Source organism: Physeter macrocephalus, chromosome 14 (genome assembly GCF_002837175.3).
Source record: "Physeter macrocephalus isolate SW-GA chromosome 14, ASM283717v5, whole genome shotgun sequence".
In the NCBI taxonomy this organism is placed as follows: Eukaryota; Metazoa; Chordata; class Mammalia; order Artiodactyla; family Physeteridae; genus Physeter; species Physeter macrocephalus.
Window position 1 is genome coordinate 2914911 of NC_041227.1, and position 11697 is coordinate 2926607.

At 43.9% G+C, this 11697-nt stretch overlaps 1 long non-coding RNA gene across 1 annotated transcript; it reads left to right on the top strand.

The window, feature by feature from the left end:
- Window positions 1-2288: 2288 nt before the first annotated feature.
- Window positions 2289-3484, top strand: LOC129392737 (uncharacterized). The gene is made up of 3 exons (XR_008619165.1): window positions 2289-2415; window positions 2796-2910; window positions 3421-3484. It is a non-coding gene; the product is annotated as an uncharacterized lncRNA (long non-coding RNA).
- The last annotated feature ends 8213 nt before the right edge of the window (window positions 3485-11697 follow it).

Sequence of the window (11697 nt, forward strand, 5' to 3'; positions counted from 1 at the left end):
GAGAGCAGACGGGGCTGCTCCCCTCGCCTCCGAGGCATCAGCTAAGCTGTTCACACGCCACCCCCTGAGCTCGCCTTGAGCGAGCAGGCTGAGGAGCTACCTTCCTTAATCTCAAGAAGGAATGAACACTGGTAGAAATTCAACTTTCAATCTCTCCTCTTCAAGTCAGCTGAGCTACTTCAAAAGGCTGTGGGTGTAGAAAAGGCCTGCGGGTCAAGGGAGGCTGTAAGAGTTTAGACGTTGAGTCGGGGAGTTTCACTTCTCCAGGGGTCGGGCGAGCCCCCCTTCCCCCAGACGCCATCCCTTAGCGAAGCGGGAACAGTGTAACGGGAAGGACTGGGGAAGGTCCCCTGTCCCTAAAGCATCGCCTACTCTGGTAAGTTGCAGAACAAGCACACTCGTGGGGCTCAGACTAGTGAGAGGTTCTTTGAGAAGGAAAGTGGCATCTTAAAGGGAGAGCCCATGCCTCCAGAGGGGCCGCTGGTGCTGGGAGCACCTTGAGGTGACATGTCCCGAGTAAGGCAAGGCATCGTCAGAGACAGCAGGTGACGAGGGGCATTGCTGCAGACCCTGCGGAGAGGGAGCCACATGGGAATGTCCTCGTAACCCAAGGTCTCCTTCTCTCCTCTGCCACAAACATGCAGCAAACTGCATGTCTACACCCAATCTCTGTCTTGGAGAGGATCAGAGGAACGTGACAAAAATCTGAAAGCCTGAATCTTTATATGAAGAGACCGAACATTACCACTATACAGCAGACAAGGGCACCCTGAGTAAGGTCGGGGCAGCTGTACACAAAAATTAACAAACAGATGAAGCGACCACATGGCCTCTGCGTATCTGGGTGAAATAGGAGCAAATCTGTGGGCCTGACACACATCAACCAGGGGCCAGGGGAGGCCGGCTCCCTAAGCGAAGGCCCAGGGAGACGCGTGGCCACCTTAACAGGTAAGGACATGTCCGTGTCCTTGGAAACAACAGGAAGGAAACGTGGGAACCTGAGATGGGATTTCGGGTACTTCTCACCTCTACCTCTTGCAACGTGAACTTTCTCAGTACACAGCTCACTCTTCCCACTGGATGAAGAAAGAGAAATATTGAAACTCACTGGAATCTACACATTCATCCTGGCTTTTAAATTACACTGAAAATCTAGTAACATGGGTCCTGGGGACTGAACTGTGTCCCCTCAGAGTTCATAGGTTGAAGCAATCGCCAATGTCACTGTGTTTGGAGACGGAGCCTTTCAGGAGGTAATTAAGGTGAACTGGGGTCATAAGGGTGGAGCCCTAATCCGATAGGACTGGTGCCCTTAAAGAAGAGGAAGAGGCATGCTCACGCAGAGAAAAGGCCACGTGAGGACACGGCGAGAAGATGGCCACCTACAAGCCAGGAAGGGGTGCCTCACCAGAAACCAACCCCACCGGCACCTTGATCTTGTACTTCCAGCCTCCAGAACTGGGAGAAATAAATTTCTGTCGTTCAAGCTTCCCAGTTTGTGGTATTCTGTTATGGCAGACAGTACTGAGACAATGGGCTTTCCTGACACTTCATCACTATGTCTTCTAAAATAAGACAGAAGGTTCCTGCAGTCTGTGGTATTCACCATCACTCTGAAGGAACAACCCACCTCAAAGTGGTGCCTCCAAATATACACGTCGAAAAACTCCACTTGGTCTCCACGGATGAGAGGTGGGGGACTGGAGGGGGAGGGGCAGCCCTGGAGGCTGGGCGTTCAGCACTTTGACTGGAAATGAGCAATCAGTATGCTAAGTACATGCAAATCAGCACCTAACCCTTCTGAAGGAAATGCCTGCACCCTTTCCACGAAGAATGCCAGGGCTGAGTAGGAACCTTGGTTGGGATTTTCCCCGCACCTGTAGGCTGTATGCTGGGGAGCAAAGGAAAGAAAGCCAGATAACTTTAAAAAGACTTTCAAACCACAAACAGAACGTTTTCATCTTTTGTATCTGAGCAGATAACCTAAAAAGACTTTCAAACCACAAACAGAACGTTTTCATCTTTTGTATCTGAGCAACCAGGAAGCTGCACACACACACACACACACACACACACACACACACACACACACACACACACACACTCGTTTTCTATCTAACTTGTTATTATGAAAACAGCAAACCACCCAGTGAGGCTCCAGGCGGAGGAGGAGGGAAATTTCAGTCACGTTTGCAAAGGAGCGGCTGTCACTGACACTTGTCCATGGTTTCTCAATATATATGCAGGGCCTACTCAGTCATCCCTTTCACCAATTGGACAACTGGCAGGGAAATTACAGGACACGTTTAGATTTCCAATCTGGGGCGAGCAATGCTGAGTGCGAAGAGGAGGACAGGGTGAGGGTCAGATCCCAGGGGAGGAGACACCAGATAACTGAGGAGTAAATGGATCGGGGTAAGCTTCATCAACTAGGGCTTTATACCAAGAGCAGTTACAGGGAATAAAAGAGCACAGCTCCCCCGGGGTTTGCAGCAGGCTGACACAGTGGTCTGCTAAAGGGAATTTGATTTGGCTGTCATGGGGTCTGGGCTGCTGGCGAGAAGACAGAGAGGTGGGTGGGGAGTTTGGGGCAGGAGGAGGTCTTTCTGTTTTCTCACTGTCTTTATTTTTTAGGAACGTTTTAAATAGCATCTTTATTCACGAGACAGGTCTGAGTGACTTATGTGTTATCGCTGCGTCGGGCGGCCTTGGTTGGGGTCCTGTCTCCTTCACTTCTTGTGACGCAGGGGCAGGTGACTGGGCCTCTCGGAGCCTCAGTCTCATCTATCAAACAGGCACGACAATGACAGAGTCACGGTCTTCTAGGGCTGCTCTGAAGATGAACAGGGAGAGTGCCCACTACACCTGCTGTAGCACGTGGCCCGGTAGACAGGGAGTCCGAAGCGGAAGGTAAGTGTTGTTACTAACGCCCTTTGCAAGGCTCTTCCTTACCCCTTCTGCTAGTTTGTGCTTCAAGTCTGCTAAGTAGTGTAGCTTGGCTCTGGGGAAGCGTTTGGTCCGAAGCCCAGGCAATGAGCATCCCTCGGTCACTGAGGCTATGGGAGGGGTGGGGGGGCGGTCACTATCTCCCAGAACCACGTCCTGCCAGCTCAGCCAAAAGGCTTCTCCAGGGCCCCTGGCAGAGAGGCCTCCTGCGTGGCCAGCTGGTGACACAAGTTGTAGAAGTTCGCTCGGCTCTCAGAAAGGGTCTCCCAGCAGGCTTCCGGGCCAGAGCCTCTACTTTGTAAACACTGAAGCAGATCGGGCCCCGAGCCCCCTGCTGCACAAAGGGGCTTGAGGCTGTGGAAGGCAAACCCATTCGACACTGTGAATTAGAGCCCGGTGCTGGGCAGTCCAGCCTGTCCCTGAGTCACCGCTATCACTTGCTAACACTGCCTATGTGCTGTGCTCTTGAAACAGTGGCAGAGTTTCTGTGAGTGACGCCTCCACCAAGAAGAGGTGCTGGTGGAAGAAATTCAAGGCAAGGAAAAAAGTAAGTTGTTCAAGCTATGATGATGTTGCGTTCTTTTGGAATAACCCAGTTATCATTGTGTTCCAAGTTCTCAGTGCCTCTTCCCTTCCTCTGGTTAACTTAACCTGGCTCTGACATGTTTATAAGATGTTCTTTGCCTGTTGTCTATGGTTTAGTAAAGAAACAGGGACATGGTGTCCCAGCTGACAGATGCAAGTTTGGACTGTGAGCCTTTTGCTGTCTCTCCCTCAGCAAGGAAAGTATCAAGAGAGAGGAAGGGTGGAGCCAGGGCCGCTGAGATTCTGGATCGCACATCTCCCTGCAAAAGAGGGGCATTGCCATTTGCTTCTAAGCCCCACTGCTTCAGGCTTTACCCACCCATGGTTCTCTTGTTCCCTGCTAACATTTGCATAAGGAGCAAATCCCTGGGCCAGGCACAAAGAAGAAGTCTTTCTCAGGAGAATCACTTGGACTTAGGGGTTTTGACCTTACAGCATATAAGTATCTATTCATTCTGGAAAGCTCATCAAGTTAGTCAAGAAATGCTGGGGTAGGGACTTCCCTGGTGGCGCACTAGTTAAGAATCCACCTGCCAGTGCAGGGGACGTGGGTTCAAGCCCTGGTCTGGGAAGATCCCACATGTCGCCGAGCAACCAGGCCTGTGCGCTACAACTACTGAGCCTGTGCTCCAGAGCCTGCGAGCCACAACTACTGAGCCCATGCACCTAGAGCCTGTGCTCCGCAGCAAGAGAAGCCACCGCAATGAGAAGCCCATGCAATGAAGAGTGGCCCCCGCTCGCTGCAACTAGAGAAAGCCCGCGTGCAGCAACGAAGACCCAACGCAGCCAAAAATAAATAAATTAAAAAGCAGGGCTTCCCTGGTGGCGCAGTGGTTGAGAGTCTGCCTGCTGATGCAGGGGACGCAGGTTCGTGCCCCGGTCGGGGAAGATCCCACATGCTGCGGAGCGGCTGGGCCCGTGAGCCATGGCCGCTGAGCCTGCGCGTCCGGAGCCTGTGCTCCGCAATGGGAGAGGCCGCGACAGTGAGAGGCCCGCGTACCACAAAAAAAAAAAAAAAAAAAAAAAAAATTTATGCTGGGACCATATTAGAAATTCTTCTGTAAGCAGCACAAGCTATGAGAAGGCACTTTATAAACCTGTGAATGACCTTACAGCATCTTCCCTTAGAAAGAAGCCCATCAGGCCATTGAAACAAGCTTCCAGCCTTTGCATTGGCCTTGATGAGGAGTAAGACCAATAGAAGTTCACTTGAAATTAAGCTCTACTTTTGTCAGCAGCAGGACCTGCTTCTACGCTTAATTTCCAAGGAGGGAAAATGCATTCTGAGGACCCACCTGTTGTTGGAGAACATACGGTTTTACAGCAGAGGTCTTGAAATAGCCTTCCTCATCCCCCTGACTCACACACACATTAAATTCAGGTGGTTAAGAGACCTAAACAGAAGGAGGGCACTATATAAGCAAAGAAATACTAAAGAGGAACAGTGATGCAGGGGAGGGAAGGCCTTGCTGACTAAAATGCAAAGTGCAGAAACCATGGAGGCAAGAGACATATTTGGTTACACAAAATTTTTAAATTTCTGCATACCATGAACACCGTTGAATGGCAAGCAAAAGATATGGGAAAAACTTGCAACACATGTAACAAGAATAGAATCAGTGCCTGAGATGTATAAAATGTTTCTATAACTCAATAAGAAAAATTCATTCAACCCAATAGAAAAGAAATGGTCTAGGAATGGTCCTCTTAGACCAATCTAATTAGAACTTAAAACCTAAGCTAAACTAGTTAATCTACCCAGTTTCATGTGACCTCATGTGCACCATACCATGTCCAACTAAGCCAACAGAGGAAGTCACTGAAGGAAATGACCTAGTGAAATGTAAGGGCTAATGGCTGTACTTAGAAAGCCTTGCCAATCATGAGGGGATGTTTTAGGAAACACACATAACTGCTTCACTAATTTTCCAACATCCAAAATATGTGTTATGTTTCCTGTAGACCTCAAGGAATGAACATATTTATATATACCCTGATCTGAGTCATCTGGGTTTAAAGACATCAGTAGGTGATGTCCTAATGTCTCCGGTTGCCACCAGCAATGGAAGTGAGAGAGAGAGGAGCTGCTTCTCCTGCCCAGCTCCCCTGCCTCTGCAAACATAAGGGATGCTCGGCACAGCAGGACCAACTGACAGGATGCTCCCCGTTCTGTGAACTGTGGGTGGGTCCACGTGCTGCCTGAACATAGGAGACAGAGTCCCTGCAGCTGCTTCTCAAGGCATTATCCATCTTACATGATGGAACTGCCATCAACAGATTCAATGGACCTATTTTGTGGTCTGTGTATCTATTTTTCAGGAAAATAAAGCCACTGGGGATAAAATTGCAAGGCTTTGGGCACTATTTTCACCTGGCTCCTCCCCCACTCCTCCTTCTCCTCCACTATTTCCATCTTTTAGGTGCCTGAATGGTGAATCCAAAGCCCATGCAACACCCAAATCCAGCTGGAAAGTGAAAAATTAACTCTATTTTCAAAATGTTGAATGGTCTTTGGATGCCATGTGTTTAAGGCTTGCAGCTATAAAGCTCAGGAAAGAAATAAGTTGGATGCAATAATGTCTATAGGCTATTCCAACTGTGAAATGTTAGGATCCATCCAATAATAGAAATTGGCTAAATAAATGATGTTACAACTGTTAAGATGGAGTATGATCTAGCCATTTAATGTGATGTGGGAGAACACAAAATGACAATGGGAAAATGCTCATGATATACTAAGAGGGGAAGCAGATTACAAAACATTATCTACTACATAATAACAGTTTTGTTAAAGATGAAAATAACAACTCTTTGTGTGTACATACCCATATGCACATGATAACAAAAACCAGAAGGACTGACATTAAAAAATCCGCTGTGGCTACTTTTTAATCATAGGAATACAGGAATATTTTATTTTTCCCTTAGTGCATTTGTGTGTCTGAAACCTTGAATAGTAAACAAATATTGCTTTTCTAATTAGAAAAAAATAGGTATTTAAAATATAATAAAATCGCCAAGCTGCATAGTAAAGGTTGATTTTATTGCTAGGAGAATCTGACAGTTTTATTCTTGTGGTAGAATAACCAAAACATAACATTGATCATTTTAACCATTTTAATGTGCACAATACAGTGGCATTAAGTACCTTCATACTGTTGTGCAACCATGACTACTATACAGTTCCAGAACTTTCCATCACCCCAAAAGGAAATCCCATACACATTAAGTATTCACTACCTACCCCTAGTGGCTATGAGGTGGCATTATTTCATTGTGGTTTTGATTTGCATTCCCCAAATGACAGCCGACGTGGAGCATGCTTCATGTGCTGGTTGACCATCTGTATATTTTCTTTGGGGCAATGTTTATTCAAGCTCTTTTTCCAGTTTTTTAATTGGGGACTTAGTCTTTTTATTGTTGAGTTGTAAATGTTCCTTGTGTATTCTGGATACTAGACCCTCATCATATACAAGATTTATAAATTTTCCCCAATCTTTTGATTATCTTTTTACTCTCAATAGTGCCCTTTGATGCAGAAAGGTCTGACTTTGAGGTTGATGAAGTTCAATGTAACTATTTTATATTTTTTGCTCATGTTTTTGATGTCACATCTAAGCAACTGTCCCCAAATCCAAGGTCATGAAAATGTACCCATTTTCTTCTAAGTTTAACAATCTATCTTAACAATAGTATGTCTTCCAACCCATGAACACAAGACGTCTTCCTACTTATGAAGATCTTCTTTACTTTCTTTCAGCAATATTTTATCCCTTAGATTTATGTCTCTGAACCATTTTGAGTTAATGTTTGTATGTACCTGAGAACTTCATTCTTTCGTGAATGTGTAATCCAGTTGTCCCAGCACCATTTGCTGAAAAGATTATTCTTTCCCCATTAATTACCTTGGAACTCTCATTAAAAAAATTGACCATAGATGTATGCTTTTCCCCCTATACTCTCAATTCTACTCCAATGATCCAGTGCCACACTGTTTTGATGACTGTAGCATAAATAGTAAGTTTTGAAATAAGAAATTGTAAGTCGTCCAACTTTGTTCTTCCATTTCAAGATAGAGCTGGCTATATTCTGCCTCTTGAATTTTCTTATGAATAACAGATTCAGCTTTTCCATTTTTACAAAAAGTCATTGGAATCTTGATAGGGATTGAAATGAATCTCTAGATTGCTTTGGGAAGCACTGCCATCTTAATATTACATCTTCCATCCCATGAACACAGGGTACATTTCTATATATTTAAGTCTTTTTAAGTTTGTTTCAGCAATATTTTGTAGTTTTCAATGTATAAGTCTTTCACCTCCTTGGTCAAATTTATTACTAAGTATTTTATTATTTTTGATGCTCTTGTAAATGGAATTGCTTTCTTAATTTCTTTTTCAGAGAGTTTATTGCTAGTGTATAGAGATACAACTGATTATATCATTGATGAATAGAGATAGTTTTGCTTTTTCTTTTCCAATTTGGATTTTTTAAAACTTCTTTTTCTTGCTTAATTGCTCTAGCTAGAACTTCTAGTACAAAGCTGAGAAGATGGTGAAAGTGAGTATCCTTGTTTTAGTCTCAATCTTAGGGTAACAGCTTTCAGTCTTTCATAAGCAGGTTTTTCCTAAATGCTGTTTATCATCTTGAGGAAGTTCCCTTTGTTCCTAGTTTGTTGGATTTTTTGCTTTGTTTTGTTTTGTTTTTACCTTGAAAGGGTACTGGATTTCATCAAACGTTTCTTTCTTTTTTTTTTTTTATCAAATGTATTAAGATAATTTTGTCTTCCTTCATTCTATTAATTGTTGTACTACATTGATTGATTCTGGTATGGTGATCCACTCTCACTCACATTTCTGAAAGGAATCCCACTTGGTTGTGGTGTATACTCCTTTTAACATGTTACTGGCTTTGGTTTGCTAGTGTTTTGTGAGGATTTTTGTGTCTTTATTCACAAGGCTTACTGGTCTGTATTTTTCTGTTCTTTTTATGTCTTCCACTGACTTTGATATCAGGGTAATGATGGATGCCTCACAGAATAAATTAGAAAATATTCTTTTCTTTTTTATTTTTGGAAGAGTTTGAGAAAGACTGCTTTAAATGTTTGTTAGAACTCACTGGTAGAATCATCTGATCCTGGGCTTTTTGTTTGTTTGTAGGTTTTTGATTAATGATTCAAATAGTTAAACTTTTAAAGAAACATATCAAGACATAAATTAAGGATTTTACTTCAAGTGTTCAATTCAGTCACTTCTAACTTTGGCCATGACACTAAGACCATATAATTTTGCCATTTGGACAGATAACTTCTTCATTCAACCAAACAAGCCATTTCCTAATCTTTTTGCAACTAGTTCATCAAATTTTGGAAATATAAGTTTTCTCTGACTTTTTATTGTACATTCAAGTCCTCCTCTGTCTGTGGATCAGTTTTAGGGTCAATAACTCATTAAGCAAAAAAAGGCAAAAAAATTATGAGTCACTTATAATGTCAGTATTAAAGGCAAATGAATAAAAATGCAATTCCAACTTTGAGAGCTTAGCAGCTATAAAAAGGCCAAAATCACACTCCAAACACCACCCCATCCTGCATATCATTATGAAATGTAATATTTATTCTACTGGGTACCACAGACACGATGCTGAAATACCTGTGCTGTTCATAACCCAGGGTGAAGCTAATGTGTCCCTGGCATCTGGAACCAGTCACTGCCTACCATATCCTTTAACACAGGTGATAACCTGATGGTGCTGATCTGTTAAAACTCCTCTCAGTTTGCTGCCCATGTTTTTTGTTTTTGTTTTGCCATTGAAATTGTTGTTCGGTTGTGGTGATTTTTACCACTCCCTCCCATGCAGTTCCTGATTTTAGAAAATTCTTTCTTAACAGTCGCATTCTTGGGCTCACATTTTTTTTAGCTCAAATATAACTATTTTGAAAATGTATCTTATACCTGTGGCTCCCATGAAATTTATGGGAAATTCAATTTCAGTATAGAAGCCTGACTTCCTACAAAAACAACCATTCACCTGGACACCTAACCGATCGCTCAAAGAGAAGATATGCTTCCCATCCAAAGGAAATGCAACTGAAAACACAATTCCCAAATAGGCAGATGAGCTAGTAAACTTGGAGGCATACAGATTAAAGTAGTGGGGTCTGCATGGACTACTTCCTACTGTGGGATCATGGCCAAGTCATTTCAATATTCTCAGACTTGGTTTATTTCTCTGTAAAATGGATATGACCATAGAGACCAGATAAACCTGTTAGCACTGCATGTCCCATGCAGTAAAATAGTCCATACATGATAACTGGCAGAAGTAGCATCAACAAGAGCCACAATAAGAAATCCAATGCTCAGTATTTTTCTACATATCAAATCTTCTGCACAGGTAAGCGAGTTGTCTCTACTACTTCCTGCAATGCCGTGCTTCTCTGTCCCTGAACCCAACATTCATGCGTCCAACAAATGTCCAGTGAGTGCCTGTTCTCAATGCTATCCCAGGTTCTGAAGTTGCAGTAGTGCCAGGGTCTCCGACCTAATTGTTTATAGCGGGGGTCAGCAAATGTATTCTGTTAGTAGCCAGATAATAAATATTTTAGGATTTGTGAGCCATATGCCTCACCTACTCACCTCTGACATTGTAGCGCAAAGGCAGCCACAGACAATACAACAACGAATGGCCATGGCTGTGTCCCAATGCAACTTTATTTACAGAAAGAGGCAGTGGACAGGCTTTGGCTCAAAGTCCATAAATTACAAGTTTCTAGTACATAGTCTCACAAAGGAGACAGTAAAATCACTATAATAAAGTATGAGAAACACTCTAATGGTCTCAAAGAGGGTCAAGGAAGGCTTCCCAGAGGAAGCAGTATTTAACCTGATATCTAGTGGATGAATAGGAGATAACCGGGCAAGGAGGAAAAGATCAGTATTCTAGGCAGAGAGCACAGTGCGTGCAAGGCCAGGGGAAGAGAAAGAATCAGGAGACAGAGCAGTGAAAAACAGAGATAGAGAGATAGATAGTGAGAGATAGATAGAGACAGAAATAGAGAGAGAGAGGAGCATCATGCTCTTGAGAAGCCAAAAACAATCGATGCTCCCTTGAGTGCTAGGGAGTTGAGGCAGTGAAGCTGGAGATGAAGTTAGGAGGAGGCCAGGGCCAAGTGTGAAGGGCTCTGGGTATCAGGCAAAGACACTGGGACTTGCCCTAAAGATACTGGGGGGTCCTTCAAGCCTTGAGATGGGGGATGGCAGGAGGAGTTTTGCATCTCTGCCACCTGGCGAATGCATTTGAGAGCATCACTCGTGGAAAGGGGGGAGCCCAGCTAGAAGGAGGCTACAACGTCCGGGTGAGCAATGCAGTGGCTGGACAATGACGTGGAAGAGGGTGTCGACAACTGGGGCTGGTCAAGGGATGCTGGAGAGCTAAACTTCTGAACAGATTAACTGGAGGGGGGAGAAAAGAGAGGCAGAGGAAAAGTGTCTACCTCATTATGTCTCTTTGGAGCCTGCCTGAACTTCAAGTCTTCTCTTGAGCCCTTCTTCACCCTGAGACCCTTCCCAGACTGATGAGCGCTTGTCTGGACCCCCTTCGCCCTCATCTCTCACCAGGTGCAGCACATCTCTGACAAGAGTCATGTGTGGGTAGCATCTCTCCCTTTGTAGCTGTTATCAGGGGCAGCATCTATCTTCATGTTAGACCCCAATAAACACCTGTCTATCGTTGTATCTTGACTTCTGAACATCCTAAAAATGAGGAATGTGCTTAAGTGAAATCTAAAAAGAGATCAATTAAACGAAGGGCTAAATATTCAAGGAAGTTGACTTCATTTTCAACAGAAGCATAATTTTTGACAGCGAGATAATTGTATGCTATAATCTTTTGGTTTTGCAGGACCATGGACTAAAAAAAAAATCACTTCATGCTCATTAAGGATAAGAAAATAGATTTGCAAGATTGGCATCCTCTACTTTCAGAAGCATCATTTTCATGTTCATTATTGGCCAACACAACAGTTCATTCCCAAGGAATATTAAATGGCTTACTTTACTTGATATTTTGAGCTAAATATCTCTGAGTACCAAGCACCAGGAGACATTCATTGCCCTGTCATTGCTCTGTCACTTGCAAACTGAGTTGCTTTTCCCCTTGGTCAGC